The sequence below is a fragment of the Rhinolophus hipposideros genome (assembly GCF_964194185.1).
Source record: "Rhinolophus hipposideros genome assembly, chromosome: 15".
In the NCBI taxonomy this organism is placed as follows: Eukaryota; Metazoa; Chordata; class Mammalia; order Chiroptera; family Rhinolophidae; genus Rhinolophus; species Rhinolophus hipposideros.
The window spans coordinates 2,482,843-2,502,819 of NC_138061.1; the positions used below are offsets into that span (position 1 = coordinate 2,482,843).

Sequence of the window (19,977 nt, forward strand, 5' to 3'; positions counted from 1 at the left end):
CAAATGCCATCCCCGTCTGACAGGAGGCATGTCCGTGTTGTCATTTCTTCCCTCTGACGATATGGTGCAGTGTTGGTTAGGATTATACAGGATGGATACATGCGTTTGGAGTGGGCCGGATCGAAGGATACGAGAGTTTTCTTTCTCTACAAGCAAATAGGAACCTGAGAGTTCGGTGCATTGTTAATCACCAGGAAAGAGCCACACTCAGCAAGAGGAAGGCAGACGCAGTGTCTGGTCATGTGGCCATAAAAGCTTTGGGCCTACGGGGTAAAAACGCAGTGGCCGTGGAGAAGCACTCCATTCTCACAAATACACCCAGACACCTAATCACTAAGTGACTATCTGTAGTTTCCAAAATAACTTAACCCAGTTTTACAAAGCAGTTATTTTGCAATTCATAGAAATATCCTGCCTGATTCCAGCATTTGACACCACATTTTTTTGCCTAGACCCAGACAATCAGGAGATCTGTAACTCTCAATTACGTATTTGTACCATAAATTCAAGGAGGAATTAGTCTCATTTACAAACAGCAATTGCTTGTGACAGAAAACTGAATCACAACTTTAAATTGTTAATTTTGACAGAAATCCAAAAGCTGGCTAAAGGAAAATTGCAGAGCGAACAGAAGACCTAGGTGTGCTATTGGGATGTCTCAGTTTACTTACATGGTTTTGCAACACAAGCTAATTCCCCACAAAACCCTTTATTCTTCTCTAATCTGCCCTATGTTATATTTGCAGTGTCCTATTCAGGCAAATTCCTCTCAAATGGAGGAGATGTCCGCATTCAAACAGCACAGAGAGAGGAAACATACAAAAATGACCGCCTAATACTCAAAGCAATAGTGATAAATAAATAAAAATAAAAGCAAGCAAAGGAAACCAAATGTCAGAATCAGAATGGACGTCAAAGACCACTAAATACCATCAAGCAAACAGTAATCCATCTAGGCCAGCACTGTCCCATATGGTGGCTACTAGCCACAGGGGACTACTTGTTTACATTTAAATTAGAATGTAATAAAATTAAAAATTCAGTCCCCAAGTATCACTGGTCACATTTCAAGTGCCAAACAGTCACCGGTAACTAGTAGCTACCATTCTGGACAGCAGAGATACAGAACATTCCTATCATTGCCGAAAGCTTAACAGTGCTCACCACCCCGCTACTGCATGTACTAGGGAAGGTGCCACCCAGGAAGGAGGGAGGAGATGTCCCCGATAAACTAGAGAACGTGGCTGGTCGCTGAGCACGTCAGGCCCCCCTGTGCCGTGTGAGCCCACCACCCACACAGCTCAAAGTCACACACGCACCGTAAACACAGCCCACTCATGAGTACCTGATGAATAGCAGAGGGACAGTGCTTGGAATGAAGACGTGACCGTTACCGATGACCATAAACCTGCCGGGGCCCACGAGTATAAGACACGGTCCCTGAACTGAAGAAGCTGAGAAGCTGGTTAACAGTTCCTCTACCTAAGACATCCGAAGTCTTCCCTCCCTGGGTTAGTTCTCAGAAACACCATGTTAATCATCTGTGTGCACACACTTGTAATCGATTCTTTAGGACAGACCCTCGGATATGAAGTTGCCCTAAATACTGAACAATGAACGCAGGTTACTTTGTTCCAGCGGGATACTAAGCCATCTCGAAAAATAACGTTGGCAGAGATTTTAATAACATGGATAATCACGGTTAAGGGTCAGGTGAAAAAGGTAAACACAAAATTGTAATTATCCCACGTACAGATATTATCCTGTATGTGTATGAGTGTGCATGTGGTTTGTGTGCGTGTGTGCGTGTGTGTGTGTGCACTACAAAATCAAAAGAAGGGAAAAAACAGAAAATATAAGCAGAAAAATGGATGCCCAAGATACTGGTGTTAGCAGACAAGGACTTTAAAATAATTATGATTTGTTTAAAAATAAGAGGGAAAGAGACAAAAGGAATAAGACAGTGGAGAATTTTAAATACAGAATTGAAATACATATTAAAATATGAAATGAACATCTTAGTACTGAAAAATCACAAAATTTGAAGACAGAAATAACTGGATAAGATTAATAGACTGGACAGAGCAGAAAACACGGTTTGTGACCTACAAGACAGACCAACAGAAAATATGCAAACTGTGGCACAAAAAGAGAAAAGGAATAGAAAGAAAACAAGAACATTAGAGCTCTGAGGGGCAGTCAACAGGGCTGTCCCCCTCCCCCGCCCCATAATCCAATCCCACAGTGAAAGGAGAGAGAGAAAAGCAATATGTGAAGAAAAGAGTCGAGAATTTTTCAAAACAAATGACAGATGTCAACCCCCAGAGCTATAAATCTAAGACACAACAGACAAAATCAGTCAAAATTTGGTTCCTAAAGACGACAAAAATAGGCAAGTATCTCATGAGACAGAAAAGTTAAAAGGAGAGAAAGTAAAGATAAACTATACAAGGAATGAAAACGCGGAACATCATTACAGATTAAAACATAGGAGAACACTTCGAGAAATTTTCCATCCCCCAAAATTGAAAATCTGGCTTAATATAATTAACCTAATGAACGGAAAAAATAAGCAAATAATCTTGTAGCCACAAAAGCTATTAAATCATTAGTTTTAAAGCCTTCCCACATAGACCAGGTTATACAGGTAAAATCCACCAAATTTTCAAGGAAAAGATCATTTTAATCTAAATTCTTCCGGAGAACAAAAAAATAGAGAATGCTCAACCATTCTATGAGGCCAGTTTATCTTTGAAAACCAAACTAGACACGAACACTATAAGAAAGGGGAAAAAAGATGCCAGTCTCATTCATAAACATAGGAGAAAAAAATCTTACACAAAAAGCCAGTGAGCCTGGTCCAACAGGTGTTTAAAAGAGGATGCTTAGAGACACCACACAAGGTTCAATGCAGAATGTAGAAATGATTTAACATTAACAAATCTATAAAAACAATAATCTACGCGAACGGACATGGGAGGTGGAGTCATAAGAATTTCAATTAATACACAAAAATTATTTAATAAAATTCAAAGCTCATTAATGACTTTCAAAATTTTCTCAGACAACCAGAAGAGAAGGAAACGTCCTTTTTACCAAAACCCTGTAGCAAGCCTTATTTTTGGTGGTGGAAAATTAGCAGCTTTCTCCTTAAAATAAATAACAAGATAAGTATATTAATTATCACTGTATCTTTATTCAACGGGTGCTGGAGGTTCCAGCTAGCCCAACACGAGAAGTAAAAGAAACAACAGAATAGAAAGAAGCCGAATTCTCATTCATAGGTGATATTATTGTCCACATAGAAAATCAAAGAATATGCAAAGAATATATTAAAATTAAAAAAAGAATTTAGCAAGGGAACTAGAAATAAGGTGAGCACACGAAACTCAACAGTTTTTCTATATACCAATCATAAAGAAAAACCTAATCCTAAAAAAAGATACCATCATGACAGCAATAAAAACAATAAAAACAACAAGGACCTGGGGAAAACACTGTAAAACATGGACAAGCTCTTTATGAAAAAAAACAAACAAAAAAAAAAACCCAAAACAAAAACGAGTAACATTTGAGAGACACTAAAGAGAAACTAACTAATCATACAAAGAGCATATCCCTGAGAAGGAAGATTCATCCCACAAGGAGGTTATTCTCTCCACGTTAATCTGTAGCTACAAGTGCCCCCCAACGGCTTTTTCTGAGACTTGGACATGGTCATTGTGAAATTTGCATGAACAAGCAGGATGTAAGGACTTACCCCGCCAGGAGCAGTGTTAGCCCAAAGCCATGGTAACTAGTGATGTGCAGTATTAGTACAGAAATGGACAAAGGTAAAGAATCATAAATTCTATTACATTCAACTATATAACAATAGTTGAATGTCCATCACAAGGTACTGTAAGGAAATGAAAAAGCCAGCCAAAAGCTGGGAGAAGGTCACTGCCACCATGCGACTGACAGAGGCTTAGGGTCCAGGATATAGAAAACGCTGCTATGAATCAATAAGAAAAAGAGAACCCAATAGAAACACAGGCAAGAGGGGCATAAACAGTCATTCTGCAGAAGAGGAATCATGAATGACAACATGAAAAGATGCTCAACCTCAATGGTAATCAGACATCGGTAAGAACACAAGGAGATACTGCTTTCTACCCAGTAGGTGAGCGACTGTTCAGCGATTCGAAGTTCTGGTAAAGCTGGGCGTCAGCTGACAGAGTTTCGTCTGCCTCAGCCATTTTCATGAAACAGTCATTGTCTTGAAACACTGAACGCTGACAGTGCCCAAACTGTACCCTTGAGTGTACACCCAGGAGAAAGTGTCCCAAACGTGCAGTGCGAGCAGTATATACAATCATAGCTGCTGTGGGTGACGGCCAAAAACCAGGACCAATTCAAGAGCCCAGTCCATCACAGGAGAATAGGGAAGCATAAACACAAATGGTGGCAGAGTCATTCCATGAAATGCTGTCGTGTACAGACACTGAGCTCCACGCAGTGGCTCAGACGAAACTCAGAAATGTAATTCTGAGGCAGGAACTACACCTCAGCATACTCAGATGGCGCAATATCCTTTGATAAAGGTCAACACAAGCCCCACCAAATGCGATGCTACAGGGAATAGAAAGATGGAAAAACTATACACATTCAAGCAGCAAGAGAACGATCAACAGAAAATCCAGGACACTGAAAACTGTGGGGTAGCGAGAGTGAAGCTGGGGGACAGGATAGGAGAGAAAACACGCAGATGAATTCCACAAAGCTGGAGATGCGAATTGCTTAAATCAGTGGGACATTGACAAGCGTCCTGATCATCATTTCCACGTACCCAATACATATCCACGTGTTCTTTAGTATGCATCAAACAGCACATAAGTATAAAAATCAACACAAGAAAAAAGGAGGGAAGAAGGATGAAGGAAGAAGAGGAGGAAGGGAAAAGAAAAACAGAAAGGAAAAAAGTGCATCAGGAAAATATGGAAGACCAAATTAATATAGTAAAGAGTGCTGAAGTTGAAATTCCATAAGGTGGAAAATGGACATAGCCTGGAAATGTTCACCCGATGATTACAGCAATGAGTACTTTTACTAGAGGCTAAATATTATGCCAAGAGAAACTTTCAAAACATAAATAAATCATTGAGATTGAAAAGCAGGTTGGTCTCCTATTGCATACTGTGTGTGTGCGTGTGTGTGCGTGTGTGTGTGTGTGTGTGTGTGTGAGAGAGAGAGAGAGAGAGAGAGAGAGAAAAAGAGAGAGAGAGAGAGAGAGAGAGAGAGAGAGAGAGAGAGAGAATACGTATGTAAACCAAGCCCTTCTAAGTTAAATTTCCCCCTTTACTTCCATAGCAACTCCAGAGTCCTGGTGTCACCAACGGGATTTGGGCATTCCCATCCAATGAAAGGCCCACCGCTCATGTAGGAAGCATTTGGCAACCATCACAGCAGTTATGGCCATTTGCGTCCCTTACACTCACATGGACACCCGTGAGAGTACAGGCAGACCTGTCCCCACGACCTTGCACACTTATGGAGGACATGCATTCAGTCTTAGTTCACAGGTGTGCACACAGCTGTGGGAAATGCAGCCTAAACCACCAGGCTAGCTGTGCCAGGGTGCTGAACAGCTCACTTCAGCTGGGCGAGCAGCCTGGGACAAGGCGCAGCCCTGGTTGATTTCTTTTCAAATGGAGAGCTGCAGAGCTCTCTGGACAGCTAGGTAGACAGTAATACGTGGGTTAATGTTATCATGGAGCGACATTTAACCGAGTTGGCCGGGCTGGTTGCAGTGGTGTGTGAGTTCTGGCAGGAAGCAGTACACTCTTCTTCCGTCCGGTCTCATCTTTGACAGCATGAAAATGTCAAAACGACAGCCTTCAGCAGAGTGCATTTCTGGTGATGCCACACATTTAACACAGCAACAATGAAAAGAGAAAAATCAGCTGAATTTAAGATGCCCTGATTTCCCAGTTTTAGTCCTCTCCGTGTGGAGTTGGAATGGTCCTTCTTTGGAGCAAAACTACAAATAAAGTTCTTTAAATTTCCTAACCACGTCAAATTGTTTCTACCAATTTCACCAAACACCTGTGACCTGAGACTCACCTGTGCGTCTCTCCGGGCATTACCCCGGATCTAATTTAAGCAGAAAACCCTTTAAGCACAGGAAATGGGTTGACACGGGGAATGGGAGAGTCGTAAGCCAATGGGAAAAGAGGAGCCGACTCAGGTTGTACCTGCTCCCACCATTCAGCATGGGGGATGACGAGAAGATGTGTTACGAGAGCCCAGGAGGGAGGGCCAGCAGGAGGCCTGAGAACCACGGTGAGAGGCGGCAGAGGGGCTAGAAAGGGGTGCTTGAAGCTCAGAGAGCTGAAGCACTTCGCTCAGGATCAGACAAGAAACAGCCATGCCCAGCGCTTAGGGCCCGAGGGCTGGCCCCCAGCCTCCCAGGAGGTCAGTATGGATAAGGACAAAAGGACCCAACTTAATGATCTACGATTCCCCCTTAACAAACCACAAAAAGAAAGTAAAGGCAACCCAAAGTAGGCAGAAAGAGGGGAATAATAAAGAGCAGAAGTCAATATAAAAGAAGACAGAGAAAGTCAATTATAACAAACGTTGGTTCTTTGAAAAAAAAAAAAAAAAAGATAAACTTCAACCAGACTGATTAGGAAAAAAAAGAGAGAAAACACAAATTACCAGTATCAGTAATAAAAACAACGGCATGACTTAACTCCTACAGATATTAAAATGATGATAAAGAAATATTAATATAATTTAGGGAATAAAATCAACAACTTAGATTAACTGGCCAAATTCCTTGAAACACACAAATCACCAAAAAGTAACTCAGGAAGAAATAAATCACTCGAATGATGGTCTATCAACTAAAGAAATTGAATCTGTAGTTAATACCCTTCCCACAAAGAAAACTCCACTCCAAATTTGCTTCACTGGTAAATCCTATTAAATATTTTAAAAAGCAAGAATACTAATACTATACAAACGATTCCAGAAAATAAAAGAGGCCTCATTTTATGAGTCTAGGATTTCCCTAATACCGAACAGAAAGACACCTCACAAGAAGAAAGCCACAGACTGATATCCCTCATGAACATAGAAACACAAGTGCTCGAAAATATTAATAAACGAAATGCAACAATATATGAAAATAATCTACATCAGGCCCAAATGGCGATTACCCAGGAAGGCAACGCTGGTTGAACTTACAGAAATCAGCGAGTATAACTCCCTGCACTCACAGCACACAGGAGGAAAAACTGCTGAGTCTGGTGAGAGGCAGTTGCAGTGAACATCGCCGTACTCAAGGGTGCCAGACAGTGACGCCAGAGCTCTGGTTGGTCGAACTGCTGAAAACCAAGGCAGCGGCACTAACCATGCAGGCCATCATCCTACCGTCCCCGACACAAACTCGGTGTCAAGGACAAAAGAGGCCAAGTGCGTTTAACAAAGTCCTGACGAAGCAATCAAACCAACATGTGAACTTCATTCAGTCTTGACCCTTCCTAATACCAGTCGGTGCCCAGATGGGAGATACAACAGAGCACTTCTGTTGCAAAGCAAGAGTGACGTTTGCCTGGCGGGAAGCACCCATGTGATGGTTGGAGATTTGAGACGAACTGGCTGACTTTTCCAAGAAACAAAAGCTTTACTTGTATGAATGACTACCTACCTGCTCAGACTTGGGTGTCCGGCAGACATTTTATGAAAAACAAAGTGGGCCTGTCACTGTAAGTAACACATCCGAATGCATTCATTGCTAATGATAAAATAAGAGCTTTAAGGGTGGTTAGAACTCTGGAAAATTTGTACCCACCATGGTTTGACAGGCTCTCAATTCTAAGACTTTTCTAAGGAGAAAAGTCGTGATATTAACAAAGATGATTTTGAATACTCTGGTCATAATAGGTCAACATTTGGAAAATCTGTATAATTCAGCAAACCAATATTTTCCAAAGGACCGATAAATGATGTTCCAAAGCCTCAAGGTGCAAAATACACCCATGGATTTTCACGTGATGGAGGACAAAGGTCCACACTGCCATGACCCTTCGAGAGACTACCACTTGTTGAGTTACAACCCAGTGTCACAGAAGGATATCCACAATTACCTGTGAAAACTGTTAAAATGCCCTCTCTCCCCAGTTGCTTCTCTGTGTGAAGCCAGATTTTCATGATATGTTTCAAGCACAACAAATCACAATAGATTGGATGGAAAAGCAAATATGAGAAACTAGCTGTATACTATTAATCCAGTTATTTAAAAGATGTGAGAAAAATGTAAACCACTACCACTCATCTCACGACTTTGTTGTATGGAAAATATAGTTACTTTTCACTAAATGTGTTATTTCTATTAAAATGTAATAGGGTTACTGTTGCTTAAATGAATTAATATTTTTAAGTTGTTCAATGTTTAATGTTTCCCAGTGTCTAAATCAGTATTTAGAGTGATAAATATTGGCATATAATTCACATAAGTTCTTTGGAATCCCCAGTAAGTTTTAAGGGCATCAAAGTCTCTGACATCAAACCATGTAGGACCACTGGCGTGGAGGTAGTCCAGAGACCTTGCTCTGTTCTCTCTACCCCATCCCCCCAAACCCAGGGGCCTTTGGGATCTAACCCCCCACTTATAAACATGGGGCAGAACAGAGGACCACACCTAGACGCTCCACCGACACCCGGAAGACGACCGGAGCACGTGAGACCCCTGTCTGTCATCACAGGAAAACACCCATTTCCCCAGCTTTTGAAATGATTTCCAACCACCTCCACCTCTACGACTAGTTCAAGCTTTCCCACAAAAGTTTGATTAAATCTCTCTAGACTTCCTGACAGAGTTCCACCAGAGAACATATCACTATTTCAGCTTAGAGTTGGGAGAAAGAAAATATAAAGATTCCTTTGGTACAGCAAGTCAGAGTATGAATGCAATTCCATATGAAAACATTTAAAATACATTAGATTTTTGGTCAAGATGAAAGACACAAAAAAATCGTGCAATCTATTCTAATTGGGTTCCCATGGTAACTGTACAATTGGGTTTTTCAATATAACATCCCCAAGGCCCAATGCACACTTGTAAACTATACTTGGCAGAGCCTGGATTGTTTTTGCATCACAGTGCTCCCAGGAAGATCAATTACTATACAGCCCCACCCTGGCTATCAGTGGCAGGAGATGTTACCACTCTTTGCCATATTAACACAAGTCATAGAAGGACCCCTACAAATCACAATCATTACACAAAACTAACCATACACTTCAGATTCATCAAGCCCAGGCTGGGGAATAAACTGATACTGCTATTGTCACAGAATCATGTTCAGGAAACGGGAGGGTCGAGCCCGACTACATACCACACCATTATGCCTCTTATTGATTTCGAGGATACACAGAATCAATCATTAATAATTACATTATAAGATGGCCCTCAAGGTTAATCATATTCTTAGAGACTCTCGCTACGGAATTAAACAACAAACATAGCTGTGTTGATAAATAAATCAAACAGAACAGAGAATTCAAATCCACATTTTAAGGACTAACAGCTACGATGCATGCCACACTCCCTCCCCAGGACGCCGACCCCTCCTGCACGGACCTCTGCAGTCTCTCCTGCTACAGCTGGTGCCCGAAGCAGATTCTAGGGCCACGGTGCTGGCCCACAGTTGGGGCACAGAGGCCAGTGCTCAGAAACGGGCCCCTCCGTTAGGTACAAGTTTACAACCTGAGTTTTCTTTGCTCCCGTCCTAGAAACCCCCCCATATCTGAGGCGTTCTGCAGGTCTACAACAGCAGCATGACATGGTGACTGGGGTGGAAGTCAACTTAACAGCCTCCTACCTTTTTTATGTCCCCCCATCATTAGCACTGATGGAATTCAGGCCGATTTGGTGCAAGAGTGGGCCGGCCGCTTCCAGTGAGAAATGTCTGCTAGGTCCCCAATTCAACGGAGATCTCAAAAAAATTCTCAGAGAGACATCTCAGCATGAAAAGTAGCGACGGCGTGGTTCTCACAATCCTAGCTGGTGTCGGCAGGATCTCCACATCCTGCTCCTTGACCTAGGCAAGGTTAGAGACTGAATCGACCAATCTCGAGAAAAAGCCAACCAACAAAACAATCCCACCAACAAGTCTAGGCTGGCTCTCTACCCCTTCTTGTGCTTAAGAAACGGCCATCCAGTCCTTGAGCTCGTCTCTCCTCACCAGCCCTCCTTTGTCCTGGTGCCTGGACAGCGTCAAAATAACACCAGGCCTGTCAACCATCCCCTGGCCCTCTGGGTATCTCTTGCCTCAACTGCCATTTCCCCTTTCTGCCACCATACGGGTCCCTGGTGATGACTCCGGTTTCTGCTCACTGTTACCTTTCACTCCCGTACACACTCACACTTTTGGGTTGCCTGAGAACAGTCCTGTATGACTTTTGAGCACTCTCAGATTACAGTCAGCCTCGTCCCCAAAACGCCAACTTCATACACACACCCCTAAGGAGTTTTGTACTCTTGAAACAACTTGAGCCTGCATCTCACCTTGTATTAGGTCTGCTCAGGCTGCCTTAACAGAATTCCATACACTTAGTGGGGCTTAAACAACAAAAATTTATTTTCTCATAGCTCCAGAGGCTGGAAAGTCCAAGATCAAGGTTCCAGCTGATTTGGATCTGGTGAGGCCTCTCTTCCAGGTTGTAGACGGCCACCTTCTCCCCGTGTCCTCACATAATAGAGATCGCTCTCTTTCTCTCACCCCAATCCGCCCACACTATTCTTATAAAGCTGACAATCCTATTGGATTAGGCCCCACCCTCATGACCTCACTGAATCCTAATTACCACCTAAGGCCCCATCTCCAAATACAGTCCCCTAGGGGCTTAGGGCTTCACTAAAGGAATTTAGGGGACACACTGAGTCCACAGCAACCTACCTGGCATCATCTCATGGGCTTTCCATCAAGTATAAGCCCCATACCAGGCTTTGGAGAGCTTCTAGCATCGAGAGATGAAAACATACAGGTGGAAACCTAAGTGGACGTGTGATGGGACCCATGGGAGGGAGACATTCTGGGGCTGCAGAGGCTTCTAGAAGAGCTGGCACACAGGAAAGATTCAGAGAGTGCCTGGGAGCAGAGAGCTAGCGGTGTGTGGAATGGGTCAGAAGAGGCTCCCTAGGGAGCAGAAGAGCTCTGGTAAGAAGACAGGGCCTCCAACCCATTCACTCTTAGAGCAAAACAGAGACACGCAGGCTCCTAGCGAAGGTGCCAGAATGAATGTGGGCGGCCACTGGGGTGAAAGTGGAGTCCGGATGAGTCTTATGGGTTCATTCCACCTGGGACCTGGTGGGAAGGAGGGGTTACCTTGGAGCTTTTCTATTCCCGGGCCTTCAGCAGAAGGAGGAAGATGAGGTATGTGGCTGCCTCTCCCCCGACCACATGCCTGAGCACTGAGCACCCACGTTTAGGGCCTCCCTAGGCAGCGCCCTATGCCGGGCACGTGGCCCCGTTAGGTCTGAAGTGGTGTTTAGGTAGCCCCCGAATGCCTTCCAGGCGCCCTCGGGGACAGAGGCACGAGTCTGTGCGGGTGTGGGGGCAAAAGCACTGCGGTCGCTGAGGCCGGAGCCAGGCAGCTTCTTCGTCGGCGGTGGAACGACACGGGAGTGAAAACTGCGTCTAAATCTAGAGCCCACGTGCACTTTGTTCGATCCCCAAGGGGCAGCCTCGAGTGTGAGAGGTGGCCAGCCCCGGTGCAGGGAACGCAGCAGCACTCACCTGGTTTGCAGGTGAGCTTCCGGATGAGGTCCACTCCGGGCAGCCTGTGCCAGGGTCCTGTCGCTCTGAGTGACACAGAACAAAGTGCAGGTGGTAGTGAGAGCCACCTGTCAACACAGAACAGGAACATGAGCCATGAACTGGGTTTTCCAAGAGTACTGGGGGTTTCTACACGAATGTGAGACACAACCAAATGGCTGCTTCTGACACCAAAACGACGGAAAACACATTTCTGTCCAATGCGAAAGAATATTTACTGAACTAACCCTTTCAGAATCCATCCCATTTTAGTTATGATACTCAGTGGCTAGGAGTAAAAGAACGTTGGGCCCAGAGGTTTCTTAGCAAGAAACCTCAATGTACAGAAAAGTCACTGCGGATATTAGAACCATAACCTTTGCAGGCCTTTCTGGGGTGACAATCAGTGCAGAGAATGCCACGAGAACAGCTACGTGACCTCAGTCCAGAGGGAAATCATGGAGGCTCTGGGAAATGTTCTAATCACACTCATGGCAAAAATAAACAAAATTTTTTTTAAAGGCTAAGAGGAAGTCTTTAAAGCACATCCTTATGTAGAAAAAAAGCTAAACTACTGATTATGACTCAAGTCTCACATGGATTCGAGCTAGAGGTAGAGCGACAGCAAGAATGTCACGGAGGTCCCCGGGATCAGTGTCCAGGCGGCCAACCATGCTGCCTGCCCGGACCCTTGCTTTAGCACTGAAAGTCCCGGTCCCCGTAAACTGTTGGGTACAATGACAGAGAGCACAGAGCTCTCGAGAGCCTGCCCTTCTGGTGGCCAGGAGAAGACCTCAGTGGTAGATGATTGTGGCCAAAGGGTAGGTAAAGTTGAGTTTTAAGAATATTTACAAATTTTTGAACCTGCATATTCGTTCTAATATTAGTTCTTGCAGCAAATGTCAAGGTAACATGATGGGAGCAGCACCACACAGTCTCCCTCTGTTGATCCCACAGGACGCCATCCCCGCGGGGCGGCTTTGTTCCCACCAGCACCTGCTCTCAGGCCCAGCTCTCTGGAGACAGATGGTCTGGAGAAGGTGCCGGAACTCAGTGATGGGAGGACTCAGCACCTCCATGACCCGATACCGTAATCTGATAACACATCAGTGACAGAAACAAGTTCTGCAATAAAGAACAGCACACCTGGGATCTTCCTGCGACACCGGGCTAAGTTCAGGAACTTCTGCAAATACATCATTTCCTTTCTTGCCTGTTATTCTAGGAACTTCCATGTTGAGTGTGAAAAGCCTTACTAATAGAGCAGCTGCAAACACTGAGTATAAGTCCAATCAGGGGCTCTGCTGAGGACACGAGCCTCTTTGTCCTTCGGTCCTGTCACCCACCCCTACACATGGCCCATCACTGTTGTCATTATTGTAACCACATGACAAGTTCAGGACCCTAAGACTTTGAAGTTCCATTTCTAAGGACCTTTGCCAAGTTCTGGCTTTGGCCACTAGCGGAGTGCACAGAGGCCTGCGAAGCCAGGTGGCCTCAACACGCCTCATCTGGACCCCACTCCGGGTCACCGGTGTCGGTCCTTGGTCCTGCTGACACACCAACCTGTGACCATCCACACCCCATGTGACTGACATCCCTCCCCCGGAACGATCTGCCCCAGACCTCCCTGAGAGACCGCCCATCTCTCACCTTTCAAGTTTCCGCTCACAAGTCACTTTCTCAGACGACTGACCTTTCCTCAACCATTGCCCCTCCCCACCCCCCAACAAAGGCCAGACTGCCCACCAGTGCACCTGGCTCTCACCAGCCAGTAATCCTGGCACCTAAACACCAACAGAAGCCCCCTCCACTCCCAGGCGGAAGCCCAAGGCAGAGAAGGCAGCCGGACCTCATGCGTCCTTGGTGACACCCCATGGGGCTCACACAGGAACACTAAGGATGCCAGTGAAACCACTTTGTGGTCGGACCTAAGGGGACTCCCACACCCTTGAATTTGCAGGCTGCTGTGACTGTACACCCCACACCTGACAGTTTCTTTCTGAAGCTTCTACTATTACGTGTAGGAAAGTACAGCTACTCCCCCACGGAGAAGCGGCTGGGGTGGGGGCGCCTGTCACTGAGCCTCACTGCTGCCCACTGACACTTCAGTCTGAGCCACCAGGACAGCCAGGTGATGTCCGCTCCAGGCCCCAAATGCCTGGCCAGGTAAGCAGGCCTGACTCACCCTCCCCTGCCCAGCCGACTGTCTGTATGTGAATACACAGCATACACACTGAACATGCCTTCCTTTCTCATGAAGAAAAGTGATGCTAAACTGCCATCACCTTCCAAAACTGCATTCTCCATCTCACCCGCACAACCCTCCATCAGAAAGCCCCAAAGGACTGACCCCACAGCGAACTGTCCCCTCCCTGCATCTGACACACTGCCTAGGACAGTGCTTCCCACGTGTGCCTGCGCACACCACTGTCACCGACCCCCTCCTTCCTCCTCTCTCCCCATCTAGCCCTCATCAGCTCAGGCAGCTCCTATGGGAAGTGCCGACTGCTCCATGTCCCCACTCACAAGGCTCCAAGGCCATGGGCTCAGAGAGAGCAGCACCTTCCCTGGCACAGCCCTCGGGCTCGCCAGGCTGCCCGCCCTAACTGCCAGCCTCCTTTCTAGCCCCACACATCTCGCACCCCCACTCAGCCCCTGGGCCACCTGGAGAAAACTTACAGCCTCTGGAAGACTGTTTTGTCTGGATCAGGAGTGGGTTCCTGGCCCACAGAGCCATGGTGCGTGTGGCTCAAGTCTTAGAACGTGGCCTGGCACTCAGGATGGTGGCCTGCTCCCCCGGCCCCCACACCTCTTGTCCCGCCACTCCCACACGAGCTGTGGGTGCCTATGAACACTGTCGATAACTGCAGGCAGTCTCCCTGCATTCAGCCCTCTGCGAGAGTGTCTGTCCTGAGTCCTCCACGCAGGGACGCGCGTGGGGGTGTGGCTTTCCCCACAAGGCTAACGCGATGCGTGGTCACAGCGGTGTTCCTAAAATGTAACTGAACACACATTTACTTGGCCACATCTTGCCCCCAGAAGGACTTGTAAAAGTCTTCCGCTGCACTATGACAAAGGGAGCACGGCACGGTGAGTGGTTAAAAGCATGGACTGGCTTATAAAGAACCTGAACACAGAACTCGACTTCTGCCGTGTGCCCTGTTCACGTCGCTTGACTCTCCCAGAGCCAGTGTCCTCACCTGCAAAGCTAAGATGCTAACAGCATCTCTCTCGTGAGGATCGTGGAAATCGGTCTATTAAAGCACCCAGCACAGCAAGCCTCCAATAAAAGTTATTATCAGCAATATCATTACCACACCGGCCAGAAGCTTCTGGAACTTGTCACCACCATTGGATGGACGAGGAGGCTGGGGGGTTAACAGCTGAAGAGTTTCTCGTCACCCAACTAGTAAATGGCATCATGAGAACCCCTCCCAGTGCCCTCAATCTCACTACTCTGTATTTCTAAATGCAAACTCAGTTCAGTTCCACAAAAATGTATTCAGTTGTGTATGTGAAAGTGAACGTCACCAGAGACCACGGAGGTGCTTCTACCCAGACCAGGAGGAAAAAAGGAAGATGCGGGTGAAATACAACATGGCAGTCCATGCTCGACATCTGTTTGTAAAACTCATGCCAAAGTTTTGGTAACATCTGCGTCTCCTGTCGTAACCACAAGACCGAAAACTGTAACACTATGATAACATGTGAGGTTTGCAATTCAGAGATTCCCATGTCTCTGAGGAGTTACAAAACCACACACATATCCCTAAGCACATACTGAGAACAATGCCGCTGTGAACAGGTCCTTCTGGAAGAAACACTCGTCTGGGCTGGAAAGGACCACGTCCCAACCATGCCGAAGACCTCCCTACAGGTGCGCTAACACTAGGGGCTGCTGGGACCCCTGGGGAGCTCGCAAAGACACAGGTGCCAGGTCCCGATCCAGGAGCTCTGTCGATAATCCGCATTTTCAACCAGCGCCCTCGGTAATTCTGACACCAGCAGAGCTCAGACGCTGTCTCACTTAGCTCGTGGATATCCCCATCCAAGGGGAATAATGGGTCGTACATTCCAGGGATGGCTCCTAGTCGTGACACCAAACAGGGTCAAAATCTGAAGGTGACAAGCTTGGTCCCTACTCTGAGTCCTTTTGATTGGGGTGTAAACTGTACCTAAAAGTTTAAAAACAAATGAGAAATAACTACAATTTATTTATTAAATTTCACCATTTCAAGGTCCCACCCCACTTTTTGCCCCAAAACTCCATTTCCTCTTTTCACCCATCTAGAAATCTCAGGACATCCACTGCCAGAACAATCCAATCCGTCCGTAGGGTAAGTTTCCTAAACTACTATCCATATGACTCAATTTGTCAGTAAAAACTGCCACCAGCGCTGCGCTTGCAGAAAAATGTCCATAACTGCATGATTGCGACTGGCAGATCGATGTGTGTAATAAAAACAAATAGATTTAACAAGTGCCTGCGTTTACGAGCGGTGCCATTGGTGGCCTGTGCATATAGTTTCACCCCCCGACTTCTGGGAACGGGCAACAGAGCTTGGGCTGCACACTCTGCTGACTTCACAAGTGTTACAGGTAGGAAATTATTCTAACAAGAAAAATTTCGAAGCAGTAGAGTGAACATACTAGGCATTTACAGCTCTCTGACACGTCCTTTCATGGGTACACACACACACAGGACAACACATTTAACAACAGTACAAAAATGGCTTAGGTGTTTCTGTTGAAGCTTGTTTCACCCAGCGGCATCACAGGCCAAATGGGTGTACCCAGAATGGGGAGGCGGGGTAAGGCGATGAGGCCTGCCTCCCTACCTGAAGACTCCCCATCCTCTGCCAAGCCCCCAATCTAATTGAAAACAACTTGTAGCATCAGAAACAAGTTTCAGCGTTCAACACGTGGCCAAGCATGTCACTGGTGCATAGCGACCCCTGGGACAGCCTATCTATTTAGTTCTGTAGCTGCAGCAGACAGCAGGAGGGTGGCTGTCGCAGGCTCGTGGAACTGCCAGGGAGTTGGAGCAACACTGGGTGACAGATTTCACATGTGAGCCACAACTGCCCAAAGCACCCAGATTCCTTCAAAGGTCACAGAAGGTCACAAAAATGATGCACTCCTCTTCTGACAATTCATCTTCACAGCTAGCACAAGGAGTAAGTCATCCACCCTACTCCAGATGGTCACTATGTGGTCTTCCCCAAACCCCATGGCCCTCCTATACAAGCTCTTTATTACTTTTCATTTGTTTAAGTCGAAAGAAAATGAGACTATTTCTCTCCACTGACCAGCAGATACGTGCCAGTTGCCAAATGCCACACAGAACACACGCCTTGTGGTGTTGGGTCTACACCTCGGGTCTCACTGTCATCTGCCTATGCCCTAGAAAGGCCTCCACAGCTAACAGGGAGGGAAAATCGGTCCTGTCCACTAAGGGGAAAGTAGCCCTCAGCCCGACTCCCTCCCCGACCAGATAAAGCGCACGCACTTTCACTTCCTGGAATGGGGTATTGGCTTGGTTTATTATCATGAGTGTATATGAAGGGATAGTATGCAATCCACTGTCACCCAGTGGCAATGTTATAGTTTGTATGTGTCTGATTTTAAAATCTTCATGTTTTTTTAAATACTATTCTGTGATAAGACCCAAGCTCTTTCGGAAAGTAGCTGAGTCAGAGGCCACCCACTCCAGGAAACGGAGGCTCAGGGAGGGCTGTGACAGTGACCCAACAAGCTCGGGGCCTTTTAGGGCACAGGAGCCCATCATGTATACCTGGAGTGACCAGAGGTGTGACAGGAAGGAAGCCAAAACCCTCAGGGGAACTCAATCTAGAAGGGGAGCCGTACGCTGGGGCAAGGGCATGCATCAGAGTGAAGTGCAAACGCAAATCTGTTGATAATATTAACAGATGACCACAGGAAAAAAGAATTCAGAAAATACTGTTTTGCTCCCTTTTTTCTCCTACCAAGGAGGATATGCCATCAACTGAAAAGGGCACTGATGCCCAAAAAAAGGCAGTTGGAACAGAACAGACTTGGTGGTTTGAATCTCTGGCTTCTAAATGTCTTCTGCAAAATAAGAAAAATAAAGACAATTTAGTAAGTGCATTTTATTAAAGAATACTGAGAAGAGGAAACTGTTAGGGGTTCCCGAGAAAGGGAGAGGAGAGGACTGGAGGAGAGAAACTCCGGGTTCCTTCCCAGGCCTGGCCTGCCCACCTTCCCTGTACGCAGGACAACTGTGGGGACAGGGGCCTGAGTGGCAGACAGGGCCCAGGGGAGGCTCAACTGCTATGGAAGCAGGACCAAAACAGAGAGGAAAAGAAAGGGCTACGAATCTCAGCAGGTGAGCAAGGGTGAGATGTGAACCCGTCTCCACACCGAGGGCTGGCTCTCCAGAGGGGCAGCCTTTTCAAAGCAGTGTCTAATACTAGTTAAATCCAGCTCTTGGAATACAGACCTTTCTAAATGAGAAGAGTACTCACACAGAAAGTACCTGAGCATACTGAACTTGAGGCCTGGCTCGTCCAGCCCCCAGACCATCAGGCACCACTTGACTGTTCAAATCCTAACTGAAGACGAGAGCCGGGGAGCCCCTGCCAGGGCCCCGCCAGCCCTCCTCTGCTACGTGTAGACTTGGCACGTGTGGGCCTGGTGAGAACCGCCTTACCGGGTGATGCCTTCTGAGTAACCCAGTGTCAGCTACCAGCTCGGGAGGGGGCTACAGTTTCCTTAAAAGTGCTTTACCCCCGTAATGTCATTGGTTTCTTTTGTGTATTGTTCACCTCCCTGAGTGTTTTATCCACTGAGGACTCATGAAAACAACACCACCACCTCCTAATCTTCTGTCCTGAGATGGGGAGGTAAAAGGGAGGGCCTGACTTAAATATTCCACAGGTTCAAATGCAAAGAACCAGTCCCATTCTTAGCTCTTCACATTCAACAGCCTCACCTCCTGCCTCAAACAGCTGTGGCCTTTCTCTGGACAAAGCCACCTACCTCCCTTCGTTGGATGACTGTCCACCCAACCAAGCAAAAGCTTTGATCACCTACACAAAATGAGTGTCGAGGGCGAAAGGCCAGTTACTGAGCTGGTCATTGAGGTTCAGAAAGTGACACACAGGGACTTGGGACTGTATTGTCGAGCACTGCCGCCTGTTATCGTGACCTGGGTGGAAATGGCTCTCACTCTGCCTGTTCACTCTAGGGTCCATGGCAGCAATCCGGTGTAATGTATACAACAGCAGCCACGGTTAAGAGGGCCCCAGCACTGGGCCCTCCTCGCCATCTGTCCCAAACAGGGAGGAAAGGTAGGATTCTGCACAGGAGTAAGCCGAAGGCTTGAGGCAAGGAAGGGCCAGAGTAGGGGCTTCTGGAAGGTTCCTGGGAACTAAAGGTTGAGGTAGTCACCGGGTGGGGCAGGTAGGTGGGCAGCGAAGGTGCTGGCCAAGTGTAGGTGGGGTGGGGGAGGCCATGTCCCGACACTTGGCCACTCTAACTGCGCTGCAACTTGGTCCAGGAACCCCAGGCCCCGGGGAAGGCCAGGCGCACGTGGACACACCTGAGCACACCCACACACACCTGGGACTCCTGCCGGGTGGGGGGTTCAGGGCAAGACCACTCGGGGCTGCACTGCCCCACGGGCTCCAGACGCTCGCTCTCCCCAGGGAGAGCCCTGAGCGTTGACAGGAGGGTGGCAACGCAGACACTTACCGCACTGCCCAAGGCGCCAAACACCAGCAGCCGCGAGCGCAGGGGAATGAACTACTTGGGGAGCGCGGGATGCCCGGGCATGTCCGGGGTCGAGGGGCGGGGCCGAGGGTGGGGGGCGGAGCCTGGGCCTGACGGAAGCCCGGCCGAGGCGCGCGGAGCCGGGGCGCACGGGGGCGGGGCCGGCCGGCGGCCGGAGGGCGGGGCCTTGAGCGGCACCAAACTGGGCCTCAAGCGGGGGCGGGGCCCAGAATGCGCTGGGGGCGGGGTGAAGGCGGAGCCGGAGTGAAGGCGGGGCCGGGGGCGGGGTGAAGGCGGGGCCGGGGGCGGGGTGAAGGCGGAGCCGGGGGTGGGGTGAAGGCGGGGCCGGGGGCGGGGTGAAGGCGGAGCCGGAGTGAAGGCGGAGCCGGGGGGGCGGGATGAAGGCGGGGCCGGGGGC

The 19,977-nt window shown here is 47.5% G+C and overlaps 1 protein-coding gene across 3 annotated transcripts in view; it reads right to left on the minus strand.

Moving 5' to 3' along the window:
• MGMT (O-6-methylguanine-DNA methyltransferase) overlaps nucleotides 1-19,660 on the minus strand; it is a 244,603-nt gene extending 224,943 nt beyond the window's left edge. Inside the window, exons 1-2 of one of the 3 annotated variants that reach the window (XM_081074334.1) lie at nucleotides 19,542-19,634; nucleotides 11,787-11,893 (exon numbers count right to left, since the gene is read on the minus strand). The gene's annotated coding sequence lies outside the window, so the exon portion shown is untranslated. Of the gene's footprint in view, nucleotides 1-9,869; nucleotides 9,960-11,786; nucleotides 11,894-19,541 lie in introns of those variants that run through there. The other 2 variants (XM_081074333.1, XM_081074336.1) reach the window with 2 other exon arrangements.
• Nucleotides 19,661-19,977: the final 317 nt, after the last annotated feature.